Genomic DNA, 26,836 nt, shown 5'->3' with positions numbered 1-26,836 from the left:
GTGATAATGTGAAACTCATTTAATGCTCCCCAAACTACATGGATGGGATAGATTTGTCTGCATAGAGTACACGTAAAGCTGAAAACTTCATTAGCAAATGTTAATTAATCCTGTTTACGTTACCTTGCTGATAGTGTAAAAGCCTATCAGGAAGCAGAGTAAAACCACAGAATGAATACAGTAGTTTCACTGACTGAACTTTACTCAAGAGAGGATTTGTTGCTTACTCTGTGTGTGTGGCAATGACACGTTTTGAACAGCAGACAACACTTCACAAAGGCAGGGATGTGATACAAGCAGTGCAGCAACATGCTGCCTGTTAGGACCTCATGGGAAGGCCTTCAGAAAAGACCAGTGACCCATGTGGACATGTCTTCTGCTTTCACTGGTTATGATTTTCTTCCACAAGTCTGGAAAACTGGTAAAACTTTTGGATTCTTCTTCCAAAGATTATGACCTTCAGCTTTTCATTCATATTCTGAGGAAAAAGTTTCGGGAAGGACACACTACCACACATGCATATACAAAGATTTATAATCCGTAAAGGAATTTATCTGTGAATATATTGGTAACTGGTAGGACAACAGTGATGTACCTGAGGATATACTTAGAATTGCTGACATTAAACCACAGCAGAGTAGCAGTTTTCAGACTAGTAATTTCAGTTAGCAAATAAGCACTATGTTGGAGCAAAGAAATTTTGGTAACTTATCAGTGATGTCACTGTAACTGTTAGATATTAAAAACAAGTAGTAACTAAAGTATAATTTCTGTATTCTATGCATCTGTAGATAGATGGATGGATATTTTTCTGAATGGAACACTAATTTTTGTAGACCAAACTACTTAATGTCAGTTCAGAAAGACTATTTCTTTGATTAGGTTGTGCTAACAAAATATTAGTTGTTATCAGGAAACCGCAGCTCGAAGGCTGTCGAAGAAATACAAGGGCTTGAAACAGAGACCCTGACAGTACAAGTAAAGAGCATGACATAGGCCTTGAAAATACATGCACATGATACTGGTCACCCCAGGGCAGCAAAAATGTGTCACAAGTGTTCAGTTACTATTCACTAAAGGCATGCAGCAATGTGAGCTGGGAAAAAATTGTTTTGAGGAAAACGAAGCAAAGAATAAATACTCAACATGTAAACCATCTCCTGTGTGGCAAAACTCAAATACAGCATGGAAGTGGGAATCAGTGAATAAACATGAAGTCAGCAGACTGTCAGCAAACATATAAATTTAGTTTTAATTAAACTGAAGAGCAAGAGAGAAAAAATTCTCCATCAACAGCAGGATGTTGAAACTCACCATACTTGCACATCTTCTTCCACAACAAGACCAGTGCATTTGACCTCATCATCCTGGGCAGACTGCAGGGGTGAGCCTAGCTCCAGGGAAGAGGGTTGGTACTAAAGCATTTGTCTTTATCAGTTTTAATCCTGTTATTATAAGCTGTTACTGTAATTCATTGTGACCGAGTTAATATCTCCTCCACTAGACTGGTTATACTTTAATTAATGTAACAATAAATCCTTAGTTCTGTATATAAGGTGTGTTTCTCAGCCCTCATAAATTGCATGCAGTCTTTGGTCTAGCACTCTCCCTTGAGCTTGTTTGTAACTTAGATGTAGCGCTGTAATGCCAAAATAACAGAATGAGTGAAAGTACCCACAATTTTATTCATGCTTTAGCATTTGTTCTGAGTGTTCTTGCTTTAACTCATTTAAATCAACCCCTTAGAAAATCATATTCAATTACCAAACTGAATTATTCTACAGTAGTCTCATTAACGATAAATGCAATTTCCATGCCTACCACATATTTGTTTCCCGATATTTAAGGCATTTTTGAAATATTGGTGCGGCATTCTTTGGTTCATGTTTTAATGCAGACATTCTTAACATCCTTCAAATACACTTCCAGGCTGGGAAACTTAGCTGTGGCTTGTAATCATTTCATCAATACAAATAGAGCATTGGTTTTACAGAATGTACTTTAACATTCTGAATTTCAGAAACACACAGTCAGGGACTAATTTAGCAGATAACCAGACTCATTTAAGGCTATCAAACATTTATATAAAGATATTAAGATTTGGTTTAAAAGTCCCATATTACAAAATAACTAATATACTATTTTAATAGTATAATGTAAAATAAAACTGTGAAGTTTAGCCCAAAATAGAAATTTCTGATATTCACCTTACATTATTTTTGAATTCCCAAACTACCCTACAGGTGAATGCTAATTCAAGCTAATAACTTGACATAGTTGCTGTAAATTAATCACTGACAGCTGTACAGCAGTGAATATCACAAATATTAAAATCTGGTAAATCAGCATAGCTCTATGGAAATAGTTTTTCATTGCTGATTTATATGTGTAATGTCAGTGATTATCTCCAGTTCCAAAAGTACTGGGTACCTTTTGGGTGTACGAAAAGCAGTCCATTTCTAAAAATAACTGGTGAGGGTACTGCCCTTACAGCTTAAGCAAAAGCAAAATACAAGCAAATAGATAAAGAAATAAAGACACTGGGAAACTGAAATAAAATGAAACCAAAACAAAGTTGTTTTTTTTTCCTCACTGAAAACAAGCAAAACCATTAAAAGTATCTCTTTTTCTACAAGCAACTTTCAGTTGACTCAGAGTTATGTTTTGTCTGGGGATTTAAAAAAAAAAAAAAAAAAAGGAAGAGGTAGATTCACAGAACCATTTGCCATATACCTTGTGTCTTGTAACCCTAGCCTCTCAAAGGTGTGTGAAAACCTGCTTTGGAATTCTCTCTTACTCAGTTGAGTTTGAATTAATATCTCCCGCTTTCAAATAAAATGCTCATGATGCTGTGGTTTTGAGATGGATATTTTGATGGTAATTCACTTTGAATTGGTTTAACCGTGAGCTGCAGCTAAGGACTAGACCTCTAGCTAAGTTATCTCTTAGCCGAGTGCCTGAATCCAACAATAGCCTGTAGTTTCACTAATGCTTCGTAGTCTGCCTATTAATTGACTTGAACAAAGTGAAAGATCTCCAGAAGAAAATATTTTGAGCATCCTTGTTACTTAGTTTAAGGTGCAATGGATACCAAAAGTAGGAACAGCACAGTGATCCTTTGTGTTACCATCCCACCCTGGGCAGCAGATCTGTTCAAGTGTAACCTTAGGTTTAGCATAAGCCAGGTTAGCTCTAGCATTTTCTCCCCATCCCTGTCTTCATAACTACTAGGCAGGACATCTCAGCACTCCATATTGAAAAGGGGCTGAGACAACTGTTTGTCCAAATCAGGAATACATTGTATTTGCACGAAAATGTGGATGTACTGGATGCACAAACACATATTCCTTTGAAAGGAATGTAAAGGAAGAAATTAGCAACACACTGATTTCTATAGGGTTCTTTTAAAGAGTGAGCTGCTAGGATGCGTATGGGAGAGAGGACAGCAATGAGAAATTCAGAGATTTCAGGATACAGACTTTGCACAGTTCTGTAGAAAATCAGAGCTATAATGTAAAGTTTTAGCTCCAAAATTTTAGCTACAAACCTTCATTTACCTTTATCAGCTGATTAACACAAAAAAAACCCCAGTGCTCTGGTTCATATTTTTGTCATTTAAAATGTTTGGAGTTTTTTATCTATACAGTACTCTACATCAGTGCTGAGTAGCCCAGGTCTCTTCCTATTTCATGATCTAAGAATGGCAGATTGAAACTCTAGTATGCAAATTACAGATTGAAACATTAAACTAATAGTCTGATTTCATTATTCAGACGACACAAATAAGATGAATGTCATGGATTAAATTAACAAGTAAATAACTTAAAAGGGATAATAGGTGTTTTCATCCACCCCCAAAGCATTTGAGATGAAAACAAACACCAGGTTTTACATCAGATTTTCTGCCTGTTCTTAGACAGTCAGATCTGAAGGAACTAACACGTGGAGCCCTGCTTTTTAGTGGTAGATGACAGGCAGAGACCTATCAAGTTTCCAGTTTTACACAGGTAAAATACCAGCCTCAGTCCCTGTTTTAAAATTGTACGCTAGGGCCTATTGTGGCTTACTGAACAACTTAAAGAAGGAAATTATTCTCTGTTCCTTCAGGAGCAGCCAATGGAATTGTGTTAGTTTGCAGATTGCTTCTTGAAATAAAGAGGAATGCAGCCATACAGTACTTACGTGCCACAAGCTGTTGGGACTGGTGGAGGGATAGGAATAGGGACCACAAACTTGTTCTTCCTGTAAGAACGTAACACAGAAGAGGGCAGGCGTTATAAAAGGCTTAATAAAATTTCACAAATCCTCAGTGTAAGAGACCCCCATACATTTTGTATCTACTACAGGATAGACAGCCAGGGTCTGTTTGCACACCTGAAAAACACATCAGCTTTTTAATGAATAGTAGAGAATGAAGTTGTCTTATTCTATTTTTAGTATTTTCAATATTTCTCTTTTTTTTTTTTTTTCCAAGTTGAAGATCTGATCTGCTTTTATGAATGTCTTTGAACACATATAGGTCCTTCTACATTAATTTGACTTACATTCCACCATACCAATTTAAAATCAAGCTTCCAATACATCAAGGCTAGTGTTAGGCCTGGAGTAGCTATTTGAAACTGAAACAGCAGAGGAAGCCAGTATTGCAGACAAGAAATCCAGGACAGCTTTTGAAGGTGTGATTTAGAATTCCTATCTGCGTACCATTCTATCATGTCAGGTATTTCAGCTTTTAAATAGGTTGCCCTACCTCAACAACAGCTATTTCCTTCTAAAAAATACAAGGATCCTGTTCGAAGGAAGACAAAATGAAGATTTAAAAGTGCTTGTCCCCGTTTAATTTCGTGCCACGTTCCAGAAGTTCCCGTGCTCAGCCGCGTCGCGTCGCGCCCCGTCGCGCCCCGCCCCGCCCCGCCCTGGCCCCGCCCCGCCCGGCCGGGCAGTGCGGCTCCCGCAGTGCTCTGCTGCCACCTTAAGGCCAGCGGAGCGCACCGCCTGCGCGGGCGGGGCTGGTGCTGTTAAGTGCCCACTACTTAAATAGACCAATTAACCTCGCTGTGCAACCCACCAAATGCCACTTTGGTCCTTATGTCACTGCTGAATCTGTGCACAAATTACTATGGCGAACAGCACATTTAGTACTTTCCGTGTTACTGGGCTGCCTGGATAATCCTCAGAATGACAAATCACTGTCTGCACGATTAATTTTCTTTCTGTCAAATCTGGAAAGATGAGAGATTTTGGGGACATCATACAACATGTCAAGGAAATGCCAGCTGTCTCCATAACATCTCAGTGCTAACAACAGAGTGAGATTGATGATTCGTACACAGTGCTGTTTTTCATAACTTTAACAAATCTGAATTCCTCAGCAGATAAAGTAATGGGATCTGTCACTCAGCATGAAAATACTCTGCAGCAACAGATATTCAAGTAATCAATATTGTAACACTTGAAGGTGGTTGCAATAAACCAAAGGAACTTAAATTTTCACACAATAAAAGAGATATTCCTTTTTCTCGTTCCTCATGATGGCCGTACTAAAGACATAATCACAGAGACAAACTCTTAAAGGAATCATGATATATTTTTCCTTCACAAAGGGAAGTACTTCTTCTTGGCAGGTATTATGATTTTAATATCATGTGCCAAATATTCAAAACAGTGAAAAAGTCTCAAGAGTATGGAGCAGCACCATTTAATTAGATGTGCTAACATTAATGAGAGATACTTACAAGCAAGGATACTCCTACAACATTTTTAAGGGCTTATATGCATAACAGTGCAGACTGAGCACAGGTTAAGGTTACTTTCTAGATCTGGGAAAGGTCTTCTAGGTCATGAAATAATAACAGCAATATCTTTCAGGTATCTCCTTATAAACTTACCAAGGTTCTATTCAATAGAAATCTCAACAGAAATCAATGAGCTCTACCAACAAATGCATCTAAAAAGAACAGTACTGTGCCAAAAAAATAAACTGGTGTGTGCCTCAGAAAGAGCAGTTCATAGCATGCTCTCCCCTCTCTGTAAAGCCAGTCTCAAAGTTTACTGTGGATCCTGGCTTATAACCTAAGTGGGTCTGGAACAGGTCCCACCCCTCTTTTTCTGCCTTCACTCTTATTCGTTGTTAGAATAGATCTGAATAAGAATTCTGAATAAGCATTTTTTTTCAGGGCAGAGTTACTAAGTTAAACATAAAATGAATATGTTCTTTTAACTTATCTGCATTCTGAAAAGGGGTATATTATGTCTCATCTTTACACAGATGGATTCTAAACAACTTCAGTACAGTAAAGGCCAGACAAAATTGTAGACTTTGCTATTGAAGAGAACTAGCACTATCAAAAATATTGCTTCTGTTCCCACACCCTTTCATAGGAAACGCATTGCCTTAAAATGATGGAAATTAATAAAGAAGGGTGCTGAGGAAACAGACTTTTGCCACTGAGCTACAAAGTGAAGTGCTCAGCACCCCATAAAACAAACTGCCCCAGTTCTCCTCGGGAGGGCAGGAACAAAAGTCAGGTTTTCCTCTATTCTGTGCAACGGTGAACATATTCTTTTGGAATTCAATAAATACTTCCATAGCAAGAGTTCCTATATTGGTCCTTAATTATCAGCTGCTGTATGCTACCAAAGGTGAGAGGTGGGCTACATGTACCTTCTCTCAAGTGGCTTTTTAATTTTTAAGAAAGAAAGAGGAGCCATGAGGAAGACAAGAAGCAAAGAAGTCTGTAAACTGTAAAGATATGTAGACACCAGCTACAGAAAACATATGCATATTACTGATATTTTCAAGCAGTTCAGCTGGGATTCAGTTTGAGGTTAAGATACTTGAGGTTAGATGCTAGTTTATAGGTGACTGACTACCTGTGAGCCAAATGTCTTAGCTAACATTACTGTTATACATAATACAGCATTCAGTTGTCTTGTTTCATGCTTTTTCAGGTATTTCCTTCTTTATTTTGCCTTTTACTCCACCTTCTTTGGCACTTTTAATTTTCTTCTTGTATCACTTTTATTGTCTTCTCTTTCTCTCCATTTTTTCTTCTTCTGTGTTTTTCTTTCCTCCCACATTATCAACTATGTGTAAAGTTCCTTCCTTTCCTTTTTAATCCCCAGCACACCCTATTATATTAAGTCCCTCATTACTCAACAGATATCTTGTGTAATGAAGCCAGAAACACACAAAGAAGAATTAACCCCTGTCTTCATGAACTGACAAACAAGAATTCAGATTAACAGGATACAGATATATTTCTCCATATATTTTCCTTCTTGACTTTTCTTCTATTTCTTCTCTACATACAATCTTCCCTCATCTAGTCTTATTTTCATGTCCATCATTGTCACCCAAAAATTCTTTCTAAAAATTACAAAAAGACAATCTGCTAAATTATTTCCATGGGAATAGGATGCAGCCATCAAACCATGTAAAGCTAGCATGTAGCAGACAAGCAGAGTATGAAGCCCTTCTTTCTGCTTTCTTGCCCATAGAGAAAGCTAGAAGTTAGCCTTCTCAAACTCAGGCAAGGCAAGGACACGAACTGAAACAACTTAAATCAGGAAAAATTCAGTTGAAAAACACAGAATCAAGGTTGAAACCATTTGCTATAGCAGTACCAGACCAAAACTCAAAAGACACAGGCATTCCTTTAAGCTCATTTTTTTCCTACTGAAGTCTCCACAGCTATAGACCAGGACCAACTTTTCTGAACTGATAAGATCTGATAAGATCTGACAAGATCACGTTTGTTGTGGAATAGCTTCAGGCTACCTTTTTTTCTTGTTGTCGTTTCTGTACTTGCAAAGACACGGAGAAAGAGATAACACCAATAGGAAACAAAATCCAGATCCTCTACATAACGCTCCGGACCTGTAGAACTCGTTTAACTGGTAGAATTAAACTTAATTTACTATAATATTTAAAAGATAAATACAAATATGTGGTATTCTAACTGCATGAAACTGGGTATTTAGTATCTGCTCACTAGATTTTCTAATGGAATACAGTGGTGTATCATAAAAGGACAAAGGCTGATTTACACCACCTGAGTATCCAATTGTCTGCGCCTTGCTATGAAAACTTTTCCCAAATGCCTTCATGGATCATTTCATGATGCATGTAAAGAGTTCACAGCTTGTAATTAAGTGGCAACTGTTCCTCTGAAGAGAATGCACTGTACACACACAAATATTTATATTACCTCATTTATTACTGTCTTTTTATATGGTCTTATCTCTGGAAATGAAGATTTTGATTAATTTTATCTAATTTTAGATATCTAAGTTAGGCATATAGTTTCTCTAGCTCTTTAGCTCCTGTACCTTTTGTACCTGGTTTTTGTATGTAGTGAATGCAATCAGAGTAACATCTTCTGGGTTCTAGTTTTTAGTTTCCATTGCAAGCAAACAAGCAACAACTGATTATGCCTTTTTTCTCCACAATAATACTGGCCACTTGCAGCTCTCATACAATCTCTTCCATTCACACTGTGTTAGAAATTAGGCCAGAGCAGATCATTAATTACAGAATGACCAGTACATCACCAGCCATGACAAACAATTCAGGAATCTTCCAGGAAACCCGATGACTTCTGTTAAAGCTAAAATTTCAGATTTAAGACCACAATATGTCCCCGATCTAGGGAAAAAATTACAACATCATCAACAAAATTAAGGTTGGAAGGAATTTCTAGGGTCATCAAGTCTGACATTCTGCTCAATGCAGGGCTAGCTTCAGAAGTTCAGACAAGTTAAGAAAGCCTCTGTGGATGAAAAATCCATAGCATCTCTGTTCTTGTGCTTAAACAGTCTCATCACGAGAAAGTTTTTTCCTCATACTCAATTGTAATTTCCCTGTTGCAGGATGTGATCATTGTCTTTGTCATTGTTGTTGTTTTTATTGCGTACTTTCAAGAATAGTTTGCCTTTTTTTTTTTAACCTCCCACCATTAGATCCCTGAAGATTATTAGACTCCTGATCCATTTCTTCTTGAGCTGAATGAACCATATTCCTTCAGTCACTCTTTGTATGTCTTGCGTTCTGTTCCCCAGCCACCTTGGTGGCACTCTGACAGTGGTCTCTATTTGCTGATACTTCTCTTCCAAAAGTGGGCCATTACTGATGCAGAGACATAGAGGGGAATAATCACTTCCCTCAGTCTGCTAGCAATACTTTTGATGACATAGCCCAGCATATAGTTAGGCTTCACCATCTCAAAGGAACATGCTGCTGACCCATGTTCCATTTGTTGTTCACCAGGGCACCCAGGTTCCCTGTCTGCAGAGCTGTTGCTCAGCCTGGACGCTTTTATGGGGTCATTCTGCTCTAAGTGCAGGGTTTTGTCTTTGTTGAACTCCATGGAATTCCTAAGGGGCCAATTCCTCTGTCTTGTCAAGATCTCTTTAAAAGTCAAACCTTTCCTCCAGCAGTCAGCTCTGCCCTGCAGTTTGATGTCACTCACAAACTTTCTAAGGATGCATTCTTTCCCAACATCCAGATCATTGATGAAAATATTAAACAATGTTAATGCCACTATTTATGCCTAAGGAAAATAATTTGTAATTTTGGTCAAAACTCATAGTGCCAGTCAAAAGACTGAGGTGTATTACTGCTTGGCTAGTATGAATGACGTATCTGTAGTTTCCTTTAGACAACTGATATAGAGGACAGCATTACTGTTGCACAATGCTTTCCCTGCCCCCCCCCCCTCCTCCTTTTTATTTTTTCTTTTATTTTTTCTTTTTTAAACAAGGACTTCCCTAAAAGAATGTATATAAATGAGATTACATGGCTTAACTTGACCATTGCAGATCATCCTAGGAGACTTTGAGAAAGGTTAGGTCTTTTTTCTTGTTCCATTATCTATGGTCTATGATCAGAACTTAGAAACAACACAGTAATATGGGTAATTAAAAACAATGATGTTGATGCTTGCTTTCACCAGAGGCAGGTTTCAGCCACCTAGGGATTCTAATTGTTTAATGATATGAAACATGACTTTAGGAAGAGAAACATTTGGGAATACTTTATTTATGGGAGTGTATCCAAACTGTTTTAATCATGTTCCCAGGAGTCTTAAAAAGTACTAAAGAAGAACTACTAAATAAACCCACAATAATTTCTAATCCTTTTCTTATCTACAGTGCCAAGTTTTTCACACAGCCCAGAGTGGAAGCCTTTTGCATTTTATCGGTCTGATTTTTTCCCTGGTATGGTGAATAATGCCAAACTGCACCGGTATTTCATAATGTAAGTTGCACATATTTCATCATGTAATGTGACACGCCTTTGTGACTGGGCATGGCTTGCCAAAGAGGGAGAATTAATTGAAAAGTGGCTTGCTCACAAAGTGCCAAAAATGGCATTCATAAAGGTAACACTTAAAATGAGTCAAAACAGACAGCAGAATGCCTCTGTCTTTCACTGAGCTGCATCAAGACCAAGACTCACTCAGCCTGAAGTGCCTGTAAAAAGATCCTTTTTTGTTCTTATTTCTTGACACCAAATATGTATGTTACAGTGAAAAAGGCATGTGTGGGTATGCCTGTGCACGTCTGTACATATGTATATGAATTGTTTCTTCAGGACTTACCTTCAAATTTATTGGAAAACGCTCTAGCAACCTTTAAAATTTAGCAACTCTGTGCATTGAAATCTTCCAAAATCAGGCCTTTTGTTTATACATTCTCCTAAATATAGAAATTACTTTACAGCTGTCTTTGCAACATTTTACCTCTTACCTGAAACTATTCTGAATTTTATCCTTTGCTCCTGGTACTCAGTGTTTCCTTTTCTATAGTCAAGAATGGAAAGATATATTTCAAACAAAAAGGACAGCATATTTTTGAAACAATGTATCTTGTGTTTCTGATCAGATAAAAATGAGCGTTCTTTTGCATGGTTTCAAATGTTAAACAACTGTGTAACACTGGAATAATTTTCTGTCTGAAGGTCAGAATCAGCATATAATAGGCTCCCTGCTGAAACATCAGCCACTCCACTTCCTCAGTTCTGCTTACTTAGAGACTGACGTATGCCCTCCTATCCCTTCAGATCACTCATACTCAAATCAACAGGGATAAGCTGAAGGAAAAAATATTGCTATCCCACAGAGGCCTGGAGCTATTGAATGCAGGGAGTAGAACCTTGGGAGTGACTGCAGGTGGTAGAATAGAAAAAAGTTCTGAGGCTGTGCACTGCTCCTCAAGATTATCATGGATCCCTCACAATCTTATTTGCAGATTTTTTGCCAGAAATTGTCGTTTAATTTGCTATTTTAAATTGTCTTACAGTATTTTACAAGGTGGTGTTATTCAGGAATAGAGTTGCTTGTGTGAGTCTAGATCTATTAATTTTCCTGTTTGTGCTCTTTTAATTGTTGTCCAGGTTCTTTGTTGTTCTGCAACTAAAAGTTCTTGAGATCCTTACAGACCCACCGACACACTAACATTAACAATCCAGGAAAAAACATCAAATTCTTTACTGACAAGTAACTTAAGTAAACTATTGCTGAAATGACTTTTTAGACTTCTGCATATATTTACCATCACTTTCACATCCTCATAACAGATTTGATTATGATCTCATTGATTCAAAATAATTTTAAATTGGATTAAGCATTTTGAAATTAACACAGTTAAGGCAGTTGAAAATTTCTGTGAGGATCTAAATTTGCTGAAACCCATGGTTGTTTATGGCAGAGAATGTTATTATATTTCAGCTAAAACACAGTCTATAAGGGACCATTCATCTGTATTGAGACTATGTGAAAACAAGATATGCTGCACTATTAGAAGTTAATGAGAAAATAATTAATTTCAACAGGACCACAATTGCATTTTATAGTCAATGTGATGCTTAATCAAAAGTATAATCATGGGCTGCTACACAACCATGTCATTACTACACATCCCGTCTCTGATAGTATCTTCTGGCGGTTTCAATAGGCTAAATTTCAACTATTTAAAGAATTACAGTTATAAAAGGCACTTTGGACTGTACCTTAGCATATGACCTGGATTAAGGAGGTAACAAAGGAAGACAGAGGAAAATAACCTAATTTCAGTTTGGTTTCTTTTCTCCATTTCAGAGACTGTCCAGTTGTATACAAGCTCACTCTTTCTCATCCAGGTTTTTTTTCAATAAATTTTAACTACATCTGCTGAGAATTTATATATGTGCAGTAGGTTAAAAAGACTAAAAATGTTAATTTACAGAGTTGTTGAGTATGGAATGAAACTTGTACAAAGACAGGCTCAATTTCAAGACGTAAGGACAAAAAGATTTGTAGGTTAAGAATGCATAAAATAGCAAAGCATATGAACAATTATCCCTTAAAGTACATCAGAAGTTCTGCATAGTAATTGTTACTTAATTTATACCACTTGCTTCCATTTTGGCAACAGATAAAGTAATCTGGAAGTTTAATGAGTTACTTATAATATTCACAACAAAATAAAAATCACAGATTTTTAGGAAGAGATTTACATCCAAGATTCTATGGAAAAAGATGAGCAAGAAAGAACTCTGCCCAGATGATATCAAAATGTGATATTAGGAGAATAACAGTTCCAATTTAATTAATATTATAAAATATATAAAATAAAATACAGTAATCTGTAATCAAAATACTAGTGATACATTTATTTGTGGTCAGACAGAATAAGACATTTACATTCTTAGTAACTATAAGAGTCTCTAAATCAGTTGCTGCCATTCATGATGGAGTTATTCAGGACTCTGTGGATGGCACCATGAAACATCAGCTAGGCTTTCAATAGGTGTCAAAAAAAGGTAAACAAAATATTAGGAATTATTAAAAACAAGTAGAGAGCAAAATATAGAATGTCAGTATACTCCTACGTAAACTCATGGTGAATTGACATCTTGACTGTTATGTATAGTTCAGATTCCCTTTTTTTCCACATCTCAATAAACCAGCAGAGAAGAGAAGCAGGAAGCCGTCCAAAATTAAACTTTGCAAATATTTCAGTGGGATGACATGAAACCTGAAGATTTATGAGTTCTAAATAAAAAGCTGAGAAATTCATTGTAAATACATCCATCAAGGATTATTAAAGGCAAAAATGTACTAATAATCGCTGACTCAGACTACAAGAATTTGGGAGGGTATATCTGGGGAAGTAACACTGTAGAGATACCTGTTTCCCTGAATTTATTATGTTGGCCGTTGTCAGAGACAGACTACTGCCCAGGACAGTAAGTTTTATGTATGTATGGCCTTGCCTGTGCTCTTAAGGAGAGTAGGAAACATAAACCAAAGGAAGCAGATCCAGGAGATAGTCTTTTGCACATACATATGCAGAAATACATGTAGCCAAATTTGTCTGGGTGTCAATAGTAGGAATCCAGATGTCAAAATCCACTGAAGTATGGTTATGAAAAACATGAAGCAAGATCAGATTTTAAAAACATGAGGACAAGTTCTGCTGATCAGTGAAGTGGTAGCATTGCAGGAGGTGGTCCCTCCAGGGGAAGAAATAGCTGAGTATTCAAGAGCACAAATATTCCCTTAATCTGAATGCATTTAAAATCCAGTGTTGAATTGTTACCAGTAGAAAAGATGTAAAATTGTCATGTTTTCTTCCTACAAATCCATGGGAATTTGTTACTGCCTTGGAGTGACAGTGAAATATAGAAACACTCCTGGCTCATTGTTGGGACTTAATTCACAGTAGTCTGGCTGTGGAAATCTAAAACCAGCCCCCTTCAGTCCCATTTTAAAATGTCACATGATCATTCCAGTGATAGCAGAAATACAAAAATATTGGTAGCACATTTCCTCCTAGATAAAGTGTATCTATTGGGAAAGTAGCATATATCTAATCAGGAATGCAGTGGGGAATGGAAGTGAAGCAGACCTTTATCTATTCACAGTTCATTGACTGAATGAAATTCAGGTCTGTGGCCTCATTTGTGAAAACCAGGAAAAAAACCTTGGAAATAATACAACCCTCCTTTTTGTTTTTTTTTTTTTTTTTTTACTAGTTTAAGAAAGCTAATTATGTATTCAAGAGACTAGAGTTTAGTTTGCTTTAAAACAAAGCAAAAAATGATATTTTGCTTTAATTACATAACTAATAAACACAGTTCTATTACAGTCTACTGAAAAAGCATAGAAAAGGTTGGTATTTTTTTACCACATTTGCCTGCTATAAGCACAGTGACATATGGACTGGGATGTTTTTCTTCTGAACCACAGCCAATTTAATTACAAAAATAAGGGGAAAATATTGGCAGAGTAAAAGAGAAGTAAAAATAAATTAAAAAAAAAAGATAAAAGAGAGAGAAATACATAGTTGCAGGAGCTCAAAACAATGCTTTGCCTCCACTCTCACAAGTCACCCTTTTGGGAAGCTGATATAACATTCATATCTTATGCAGTTAGCCCACACTGTCTCCCATTGAAATGAAGCAGCAGGGGACTGAGCAACTCCTACTGAAATCAACAGTAGTTGACTCCAAGGTATTTTGTGTTTTCCTGGAGTCTGTGTATCAAGAATTGCTTTGCAGATAAGGTGTAGGGAATACTGATAATCATTGTAACCTCACCCTTCATACAATCTTCTACAAGACTTGCTGAAACATGCTGCTTGATTAATACAGGACTGAATAATGTTTCTGAAATATTCACATTTAAGTAAAAACAAAAGAGAAGCAGAGAGAGCTGGTATGCATCTGGGCTTCAAGCTGGATTCAAAATCTTTGCTAAGGGATTTCTTGTGTGACCTTAGGACTTGCAGTAATTGCCCAGATGCCTGCTATTATCCTGTAGTAAAGTGTAGAATGTTCTCTCCCCAAGTATCTCAGATTACCTTATACTTACCATGCTTCAGTTGACATGGCATAAATTCACAATATGTCTTACCCTGTTTATATATCTATACTCCAATATGTCACCTTAGCAGCTCCAAACCCCTGCTGAGTCTCCAATTAACTCCGTGGGATTCTACATTTCTACCAGCAGGTGTGTGAAGAGTTGCAAAGGCCTGTGGCTACCAAGACACTAGGAGTGGTAACCTACACCTACTGAGCTTCCAGCAAGGCTTTCAGGCAGTGTATTTCTTTCTAAATAAGTTTTAGCTCTTTAACTGAACTGGGAAAATGCTTACACTACTAAATCAAGTACTGTATATTAGTCAGTCACAAACAAGCCTTTTGGAGACTGAGTGGTGTTAGTGTCCCTTTATTTCTGATAGCTAAAGGCACACATTCAGGGAATGTATTAGAGATAGTTATCTATAACCCTATTCTGTCTTGTTTGAATCAATCACACAGATCTTCTACCAATCACCAGGATAATCAATACCTTGTGATGAGGCTTGTTAACTTGTTGATACCTCTTCATCTTGCTTTACATTTTCCATAGAGAGCAGGAACATTTGCCTCCCTGTAGCATACAGTCCATGGAGAAGTCTTAGTCTGCAATGTACTTGCTTGACTGATCCATGGCTAATACTATGAGCAGACTTTCATCCCACGGCGCTGGTCCTGCAGGGTACTGAGTCATGCTACACAGGACCAGAGGTAGTGCCAGGACCCACCCTCCAGGTGAGAACTAAAGGCAGAGAGGAATGAGGCAATGTATTTTACAGAGGTGTGGATTAGAACCAAAGCTTAGATTTAGGGAAATTTGACCTTGTTTGAGATGAGAAATAATCGGGGCTGTAGTTAGTGAGCTGGTTTGGGAGGACTGGGTATGTAACAGAATGTGGAGAGTGATACAGTGCTGTACTTGTAAGTACAGATCTTAGCCTATTCACACATTGAAATGTTGTACGCTTACCTATTTACTATTTACTTACCTATTTACATTCTTACCTATAAACTGAGGCTAAGAATGTAAGATTTGCTTTGATTGAACAAGACAAGGTGATAAAGTTTAATTCCTGTTAATAACTTGTGAGAAGCAAAGGGATTTTCATCCTTCTATGACAGAAGTATGAGACAAGAGGATATTACCATTTCCGCGTCTTTCTAAGACCATGCTAAAAATGGACCATGTCTGAAAATAAACCTCAAAGTAAAAACTGGATTGAGATTTTTTTGTACCTAACTGAATTTGGATACCTGTGACAACTTCTTTTCCTCCTCATTTTATTCTGATTAGTTAATATGACTCCCTATTCCACTCACCCACTCAATGAGTTTTATAAATACCCTTCTTCAAGATGTTGAATGCTAGTCTGGATGCTGTGAATTCTCTTACAAACTTATAGCTTCAGACTATGTGTTTCAATATCTACCTATCTTTGTGGATGTTTCCAAATCCAACAAATAAATTTAGATTCCTAATGGTATTTCAACCCCTAAATTCCTATTTAGTTCATTAGTAAATTAATAATAGAAAGATTCTTAAGATATTTATGTCACAAGACAGCTCCTCCTAGATTGCTTTAGAAGGAGCTAATGCCTACTGTTAATAAGTAAGAGAGCATTACTCAGTAGATACAATTCAGAAAGGAATCAAAGATACATGAAATAAGAGAGGAGAAATGAGTGAGCAACTGTCTGGTGGAATTCCTGTACTCGCCACAATGAAGCATGACATCTAGTGAGGTATATGCTCCACAGACTGACTACTTAGTAGTGATAATTCTTCAAGCAAGAGAAGAATTCTCTTTCATTCCAGGTGAGTGCTTTGCATTAATTTCAAAGTTATGTCCATTTTGCCTGTCTTCTTGGCAGTGATGTATAAATCCTTTTCCACACTGGAACAGCTTCTTTGGAGGTTAGTCTATATTCTGGTGGTTAAGACACAGAAACATAGAAGAGTGTCTGTGAAGGGCACTGGACTTAGTTTTTCCATATGGTGTAAAAATTCTAACTTGTAGGCTATTATGCAGATGGAAGGACATTGCTTTAATTTTTTCATATCTGTGCTTTTACTAAAATCAGTTGCCATTGCTTTGTTTCATAAAGACTTAGCCATCTTGTAGGTATGGTCAGATGCATGGGGTGCTGCAGGGGAATTAGGTGAAGGAATGCACAGTTTTTGAATCTTGATCAATCTTTTACATAATATAATTCTGAAGCTTTTCAGCTTTGATGAGATGTGACAAGTTTCAGGACTACTTAGACTTCGAAATTGAGGCAAATAGGGAAAGTTAATAATGAAAATTTTGTTGAGTAGTTACAGACTGTAGATACTCCTGAATTTTCAGTCCCTTATAAAATGCTATAGATAAGGACAGAGGACCCAGACTTTGACTCGTAGAAGGAAGATATGTGAGCAGTGAACTTTGAACAAGAATACAGCGTTAAAAAATGCAAGATGAGATATAGGTTTAAATAGTTATTATAAAATATATTTGTGCTTTGTATCATTGGACCAATGGTATAAGATAAATGTTGGGAACATAGGTCAATACAAATAAATATGTATGCTGTGTTACACACTGATATTAGTGGAACTATTCAGAACTATAAGAATGGTTTTAAATACAGTGCATATGTGGGAGAAATCAGTTCATAAAATGTAGTTTGTGCTATTCATTTAATTAAAACCAGGTCTTCTTGTTATTCAATCTGTTGAAAAGTAATTTCTTGACTTGGAAAAAAAAAAGTCAAATTCAGCAAAACTGAGCACCAATTTTGCCTTTCTTCTTCTTCTTCTCCTTGTGGATTTATATATGGGAAATTTCTGTTGACATTAGATTTACAAGTGTGAATAAAGTTTTACCATCAGGTGCATACATGGTACTGCAGCATTAGAGTTGCCTGAAAGTTTCTAGACAGACCTTGTTGAAATGTAGATTTTCCCAACCACTGAAAGTTCAGAAGCATTAAAAAGTATCTGAAGTCAATAATACACAGTATTTCCCATTATATTTAGAATACTTTTTGTAAATTGTAAATTTTTTAAGAAAATGGGCACTTTGCCTGATAATGTGGCCCACATTTTTTAATGCCACATGATATTTCTAAAGAAGCTAAAAGTAATTTCATAATCTTTTTTTCAAGAAAAAAAGATGTTTTTTCTTAAAAACTACTGATTAACCCTTGAAGAAACTAAGTGCATACTGATTTGGGTTTATTTCCATGATCCTGGCTCTGGACTTTCAAACTGATGTTCAACAAAGAAACAATCATTGTCGTATCCAGCACATCAGTGGGTGAAGTGAGCATTTCAATCTAGAAATTAAAATTAAAAGCACTAATAGGATTTTGTGTCTCTCCAGCTCATAAGGCAAATAGAGGCATCCTTCCCCCCAGCCAAGTAATGTTGGAATGTCACAGCAAGTCATTAATGTCCTGAGTCCCCTCCTGAAAGAATTGCAATGCTGCTGGCGGAGGTCCCCTCACTCTAAGTATTGGGGTCTACTTGGGTTTATTGTAATGTTTTCTCACCCTGGTCTGCTGCCTTCTGGCTGCTCCCAGGTGAAGGTGACCGTGGCCCCACGGCCTCCCCAGGCTCAGCCCCCCCAGGGCTCCTGTGTGCTGGGCAGCGGCCCCCTGGGTTTGCCAGACCCTTCCAGGGAGGCGCTGGCAGGGCCCAGGCCCAGGCTCAGGCCCAGGCTCAGGCCCAGGCTCAGGCCCAGGCTCAGGCCCAGGCCCAGGCTCAGGCTCAGGTTCAGGCCCAGGCTCAGGCTCAGGCCCAGGCCCAGGCTCAGGCTCAGGTTCAGGCCCAGGCCAGGGGGCAACGGGCACACAGCCCCGAGGCTGGCGCTGAAACAGCCCAGCCCTGTGCCGGCCGAGGTGAGCCCAGGCCAGCCCTGAGAGCTGGGCTCTCGGCTCAGGGCAGAGCCTGTGGCCTTTTACTAGGAAAAGCAGAAGTAGTATTTTTATATTTTGTGGTTCACATAATACTCATTTTCCAGCATCTCTTCATTGTCTAGGCACCTAGTCCTCTGAGGTCCTCTTTGGCTGCCCTAACACATGAAGTAAGGCTCCAGATAATTAAAGCAGACATCAGAACATGGACCAGCTTAGTCTCTGGGATCTCCTGAGACTGAGTGGATTAGAAACCACTTCTTTCATGCCCCAGAAACATACTCCATCTATGCCTAAGTACATTCTCAAATTGGATCTTTCCGCAGATGGGAAGGCAGGAGTCACAGAGACAGAAAGAGACTGCAAAAGGGAACCTGACTGTTCTGCCACGTTTACTAGGGAATTCATCTGGATAATATAAAGACCTGGGCTTTTGCTTCCTTGCTGAGAGTTCTCTCTCTTGTTTGTTTTTGCTCTCCACATCAAGGCTCAGACTCCTTTTCTCCTTCAGGTCCCATGACACTCACTGCATAGGAGTCACTGCAGGATGCACAGTGAGTACCTGCCCATATCAATGGTACAATGACTACTGCGACCTTCTTTGATGTGGGAATGTGTGTTCAAGCAGTGCCTGATTAAAGAGAATATCAAACCCCAGAGCTTTATTTTCTCGTGGATTGTTCTAACGTTGCAACACAAAACCAATACACTGCCATCACATATTGAACTAGCCCAACTAGGTACCAATTTTCACAGCCTGTCCAAGATGACTGATTCCTAGACTTGCACCCACTTTGGAAGACTTCAGACTTTACTATATCTGTCCAGTGACTTTGTAGGAAACTGAAGTCAGGTCATTAGTTAAACATATGTGCCCACCTCTAATGCTTACTAAGACTTCTCACTTTCTGCTGAAATTAACTGAAAAATAAGACACACAAAAATATATTAATATAAATACTTTCCTGCCCCTAAATGCCATAGATCTGGATTTGAGAACATCTGATTTCTTCAGAATTTGCATTAAAAGAAATGGAAGTTAGAAAAGCCTGCTTTCAAATGTTTTTTAACGTGGAATTGAAGAGACTTTACAATAATGGGGTTAATGTTTTATACTGTATTTTACCAATAAGCTACAAATAATGTCAATTGAGGTCATACCTGTAGTTACCAGATAGCACACTCAAAAGTATACACAGTAGTATAACAAAGTGCATGTATGAAAAATGCAAATCCTTTTAAATAACAACAGTGTAGAAATTTATCTAACTTGCATGCGAATGATCGTAAGTTAGATGTGTACTCAAGTCATTCAGCGGATTTATTTTTTTTTTAGAAATTAATGTAACAATTCCTTTAGTCACTTCTTAACACCAATTCCTAAGACCGTGAATTGCTCAGGAGGATTTGGCTTTGGATTCTTTTTCTGTTGTTGATCCTTATTTTTTCCTATATTTGGTATAAGGAATTAATTTTGTTAGCAAAAAAAAAAAATTAGTAAGTTAGAAATGATGATCACTAAATTTCCTCAGGGCATCTGAGATGGTAATTTCTGTGTGATCCCTTTTGACTTATGCACTTATTAGGTGTTTTAAATCTGTTGCCTTCTAAAGCTCTTTGGAGATAACATGCTTTTTAACATGTGCTTTATTTTGCTCCATTCTTGAGTGGTTCTGTGCAAATTATAGACAGTTTTGGGTAACACTCACCAGTTCTAAATATCTGAGACATTCTTACAATGAAGCCAGCCATGTAACTGAAGTTTTGCTGGACACACACAAGATGACACTTCCAGATATATTTCAAAAGCAATTATTGACTCAACTTTCATTTTAAAACATTACTATTTAGAATTGATAACTTTCTGCTCAATTTATTCTAAATGAATTAATTTTCTCTGTGTAAGTAGAGTTTTTAGGAGTCTCTTACACCAGCAGAAGTGTCTTTCATGTACATATAATACAGATAATAAATACTTTACAACCATTTTGTGGTACTTAGTCTCCAAGATTAAATTTGTGATAATCCATAGAAGAGACATAGTTTTGGATTTTTTGCCCAACTTTTAACTACTCTTTATTTATCCTAATATCTGCTAAATGTGAGACATACTTCCGTGAAAAGAAAGAACACATAGGTCTAATATCAGTTTCATAAGTAAAATACTATGCTAGAGACAGTGCTGAAATCATTACTTTTTTCAGAAAGGTGTTTTTTTCTGAATGTTGGATGCAAAGTTTCTTGTCTATTTTGACTGTGTGTTAAAATATTTCATCAGAAGTGAAAATGTCTTTCTTAGCTTACTTCTCAGATACTGTGGTAAAGTGGGTCTTAAAAAAATTGATAAAAAACAGAGAATTGGTTTAAATTATTTGATATGTTTAAGATGCAGTGAATGTTCCATTGTCCTGCCTAGCTTATTGTTACGGAAATATTTTATAGCATTTTATTGTAAATATACTATAACATCAAAACCCAAGCTACAATACTTTACTGCTAATGCCATGATATATCATCAAGGAGGGAATCACCAAAGAAATATTTTTCCCTGTAAAAAGCAAGCTAAGCATTTCAGACCTCTGCCAAACCCTCATGTTATGTTGCTAAATTTATGAATGATCTTTTAAAATTGCTTTAGGTAGTTTATCAACTATTATAATTTTAATTGTCTAGAAGTTAAATTAATAATTTTTAACAAAAAAATTGATATAGGTATGCAGTCTGATGGATCTATTCACAATCATATACATACTTTTTACATTTTTAAAGTAGAAATTAGAGCTAACTACACACTGAATCACTTGTGTTATATTAGAATTAATTACTCTGTAGATCAAAAAAGACATTGAAGTATAACACTCAAGAAGTGTTGCTGTGAGCCAAAGGGAATATATTTTATATGTTGACCTAAGAAATTTAATGTTAGTCTGATTCATGTTTTACAATCTAAAAAAATAACATCACACACTTATTATTATTACTCAAGTTACAATGGTATCAAGATTTATAGTTAAATTTAATTGGACTAATACTCTAATTTTTACAGGAAAAAAACCCCTTCATTAATAATACAGTTAAAATGTTGCATGCAAACTCTGTTGTCCCAAATGCTTGTCTGTGGTGGTGTGCTCCCACTCCCAGTGCTCAATGGGGTCCCAGGGTCAGTGGTACCATGTCCAGGTGGGACCTGTCAGAGACTGGAAGCCTTTGACAGAGGGAACACGGTGTTAATGGAAGGATTTCTTCCTCACCTGTTGTGAATCCATTTTGAGTTATTTTTATTCATTTTCTAATAGTCTGTTTCCTTGTCCTTTCTTCATTCATTCCTAGTTCTGCAATTAGACCTGGGTATTTTTGTCTTCTGTTTGTACCAATACTTCACTAGTACCAATTTCACCAATTTACAAAGCTGCATTTGTAACAGTCAGTTCTTTGCCAGCATAGGAGGGAGCAAAGAATGCTTAGCATAGCATACCAATGGAATGTATAATCTCATATTAGGTATGTGCATAGCAGTACCTCAATCTAATGCATGAAGGATATCATATAAAGGATGTCAGGTCTTAGATATGTTACAGTGCAGTTGTGTAGACAAAGCAAATTACTTGTGATAAGCGGTGGTCTAGTCATTTATATTGCTCACATAATCAGTACTTGCTTTTCTTGTGCAGGTGGTGTAGAAGTATGGTCAGCAGTGTGTTAATTTTCGTTGTTCTAAACTGACATCCCATGCAGCAGTGGTTTTATACTGGATTCTGGTCATTTGCTGTTCTGGGCATTATTGTATGCCTGGTTTCTTAAACCAAATCTCCTATCATTTTATTGTTGTTATGGGATGTTCTCAGATGGTGGAAGCTGGCTTAGATTGAATCTTCACATTACATCAACCCTGACATAAAAGCTCATAGTCCCAGGTAACGTTCAATCTTTTAAGCAAGTCATATTACAGCTAGCATCTCGCCTTTCAAACACTTCTCTGTTATAATTCATCAGTTATCGAACATCATGATTAGTGTTCACTATCTAGGTCTTCCAGTACCATCCTGTGCCTCTCTTCTTTACACCATATTTTCATTCTTCTCAGAATGGTTATTTATAATTACAATCTATTAATTAGCAGGAGGTGTTGTAACATAGAACTGCACAAAGCTAAACAAAATCTATGACTAATTTAGGTGGCAGTTACCTGACTGCTAGACACAGCTATCACAGCTTAAACAGGGTAAAATCATCTTGGATCAGAACAAGCTGAGACAAGTATTGGGAGCCTGCATTGTGAGGGCAGAGCTAGTAATGGCAAAGCCAGCCATAGTAGACTATAGAAGTAATAGCACAATTTGCATTTTTCTCCAAATTCTACCTGTAACAGCAAATAAATAAGGAGAAGCTTTGTTTAAACTGTTAAATATACTCCAAATTTGCCTAAGAATGATTAATAATAGAAATTAGACCAACATTCCTAAATGTGTATTAGAAAAAATTAACAGATGTATCTATTCACGCAGAAACATTTAGCACTGTTATAGAAATACAAAATATTTAATCTGAATTATAAAAAATCATAAGTATTTTCCTCCTAGATTAAATGACATATATAAGAACATTAATATCTTCAATCATATGTACAATCCCATTAAGTTAACTTGACTGTCACTTGTAGAATACTCCCAAGCGATTTTTTGAGGTTTCACCCAAAGTTGTAAATCACTAAGCCTAAACTTCTGAAATAATTCTTTCTTATTCTAAAAATAATGATATGAATTATCTTTGTATTATGATGCATGATAGCAAGAGTACCGCCTTATTCACATCTATTTAAGTGTATCTTTCATTCCAGAAAAGGTTAATATGTTTATCTCTCTCTGACTACTTCAGTATTTCCTTAAAATGCAAATAGTTCTTTGACAGAAAATGTGGAATAATAATAATAATTTGGATATTATTTGGTGACTGAACTTGAAATACATAAGAAAAAACCTACAGTATTGTGTTAAAACTATGCTCAGCAGAGATTAAAAGGTAAAGCATGTTTCACAGCAAGAAAAATTCTGCAGTGTATCTAAAAGGTTACAAATGTGATTAACTGTGGCAGGTCTCATGTGCTCCACTCATAAATCTCACACCTGGTAATGTATTAGGGATGGCAGGTGTAAACATGATGAAAAGGTGCAATTCCATAATGCCATACAAGATTAAGATGAGAAAATTAATTTGGAATTTGGAAACATGAAAAGGCTTTTGTTATTGTTGTTATCATCATCATCATTATTATTATTATTATTATTATTATTATTATTACACTTTATGCTGCCGCTAGTTTTTAGCTTCAAAGTCATCAGCATTTATAAATATGTAGGGTAAAGTCCTCAAAAATACTTTTAATGGCATCTTGCAAGTTATTGCTATCCATATGTACCCAACATATGTGCTCTGGAAAAAGATCATTTCCTAGATATTATGGCATATGTCACCTTGGCAAGAAGGGCACTGTATACCAAACTCTTTAAAGACAGTCCCTTTTATTTGTGTAATAAATATGATTTAGGTAGAATATTATAAAATAAAGCAAAAGAGGTTAATTTACCACATCCTAAATAAGATTTTATCAAGTGTGCACTTAAAACTCTTCATAATTTTTACCAAATTCTACTTCATTTTGACTCAGGTATAAATTTGCCACTTGTTGAATTTTCACTGGCAAGTTCCTTAATGGACAATGATAAATGCAGAGGAAAACTGTCCCCTGTGGCTCACTTTGTGAGAGGGAGGCCAGGGAGAGCACCGAATGTCTGTGAGAGGAAATGGATTTCACTCCGAGGTCTGTAATACACACAGGCAAAATAAAATTAAATGGAACACCCAATATATTATTCATTTTGATAACAAATGCCAAACTGTATCCTAGTTTCAAAAAGGCAAATTCCTGAAAATCCTTAGATTGAGAGTTTCAGACTCCTGCTTCTCAGCTTTCCTCTGCCTACAGGAGGCCCCAGAAGGAGGGCCCTGCTGTGAATCCCATCTGCAATTTGCAGGTGCCTGACGCCCCTCACAAAGGTGTTTATCTCCCTATATACGAGGCTACACATACAGTGCCTGTTTCTGGCTTACTCATACAGAAGGAAAAGAAGGAAATTCCTTTCAATGCTCTCTTAATGGCGTCGTATTTCTTGTTTACTCCTTCAAAGTATTTCTATGCGAAGATGTAGTCTTTATCAAATGTGATAATGTATCTATCCTTCTAAGAGTAATATATCATTCAGGTTACAATCCTGTCAGCTTTTATAAGCTCAGTTGGGTTTTATCTGATGCCTGGAATGACAAAATTGAAATCAGTCCAGGTGTATAATCTACTGTTGTAGAAGTGCTTTATAAAAATGCTCCAACGTGGTGCTGCTACATATAGAGATGAGAATAGTGTCTGCTTTTACCTGAAATATAAGGACAAACTTTGACCAGTTACATTTTCTAAATATGTGAGGTGTTACTGATAAAGAATTGTGAACATGTTAACTGACTTTTCCTTGTTTCCTTTCTATTTAGCTAATTATTTTATACAATTTCCAACATGAAACTTGCTATGTCAAATGCATATGGTGCATTTCTGTAGCCTTAGTTACCATCCCATTTTGTCCTTTTCATTTAACAAATATGGTACACAGCTTATAAAACTCCACTTTGGGTGCCATATAAGCCATATAATTAGTGGTTAATTTTTCCTAGAAGGGGACTTGTACACAAGCAGTTGAATTGAGTCAAATAGCCAGGGACCTCATCCAAAAAAAACATTGAGGTATAAAATGCAGTTTAGAAACTTTAACAGCAACTAAAGTATCTATGATGGAAACTGTCTGAAATTGAAAAGTGCAGTGGACAAAACTTCTGGGTAACTCATTCAAGCACATCGGAAACCTATGTTGCAATAACATTTCGGTATATATCCATTGATTTTTTGCCATCAAATTCATCAACATTTCTACAACATACATCAGTATCAAGGAACATCAAGAGGAAGTGTCTCTTAACAGCTAGAAAGTTGGGATTCTCTTCTTTTGCTCATTATTTCTGCATTATGTTTTAAAAAGCAACAGAACAAAACAAAACACTTCTGCTTTTGAGACGTGTTTTTCCTGAAGATATGCTAATTTTCTTTGTGTTGCATCCATGCTTGCATAATTCAATATGAGACCTTAAGTTTACGTGGAAAAAACAAAAAACAACAACAACAAAAACCAACAACAAAAAAGAACCAAACAGCTTTTCTCACCCAAAGTCTTCAACTACACAAAAGGTTTCTCAAGTCACTTAACATGACAAGGTAGTTTCTGATAAACTTTAATTGTTAATGTCTTATCACACTAAGATATCAAAGAAGTATATCAATTACATGTTTTACCTTACAAGCTAAATGTTCTCAAAAATGCAACATAAACCTCCAGTAACACTTGCTCCAGGATGCCAAAGGGTTTATAAAAATGAAGGTCAGTGAGTAAGTACTGTGTAGACTTCATGCTAATTCACTTTTTGCCTCATTAAGGAGTGTAAAAATTACCACCTTTGTTGTCCCAAATCTGGGTTCTTTGCCTGGTGTGCAATAAGCCAATCATCACACAGAGTAAAGATAACTGTTTTATTTCAGTTCTGCAGAACTGAAGGCTAGGCATCTAATGCAGCCAGCACACCCTTTAGTAAACATGGAGTGCCTTTTATACAAAATGGTAACAAAAAAAAACCCCAACCAAAATAGCTGATTGGTTACTTGTATAAACCTTATTTGGGCATGTCCTAATTTGTCTGGCTTATTATGTTGTAGGCCATCCTACACTGTCATATAAAATTTTCTCCTAGAGGTGTGGTTTTCAGCATTGTAATTACCTAAGGTAACTAAAGATTATATCTTTATCCTATCAGCTACTACTAAATTGTTGTTTAATCTCATATCCTGTTACAGCTCCTGTTCAGACAGTACTTGACCATGAAGTAAACAACAGCAGCATTACTTCTAAGGACTTTCTGCTCCTGCACTCCCTTTGCTATGGTATCAAGACAGACCAGCATAATTACTCACTTCATAAACTTTTAACCCCTTTCCACATC

This window comes from Falco naumanni, chromosome 5 (genome assembly GCF_017639655.2).
Source record: "Falco naumanni isolate bFalNau1 chromosome 5, bFalNau1.pat, whole genome shotgun sequence".
Lineage (NCBI taxonomy): Eukaryota > Metazoa > Chordata > Aves > Falconiformes > Falconidae > Falco > Falco naumanni.
The sequence above is the reverse complement of the archived record's forward strand: the minus strand, read 5'-3'. Positions refer to the sequence as shown.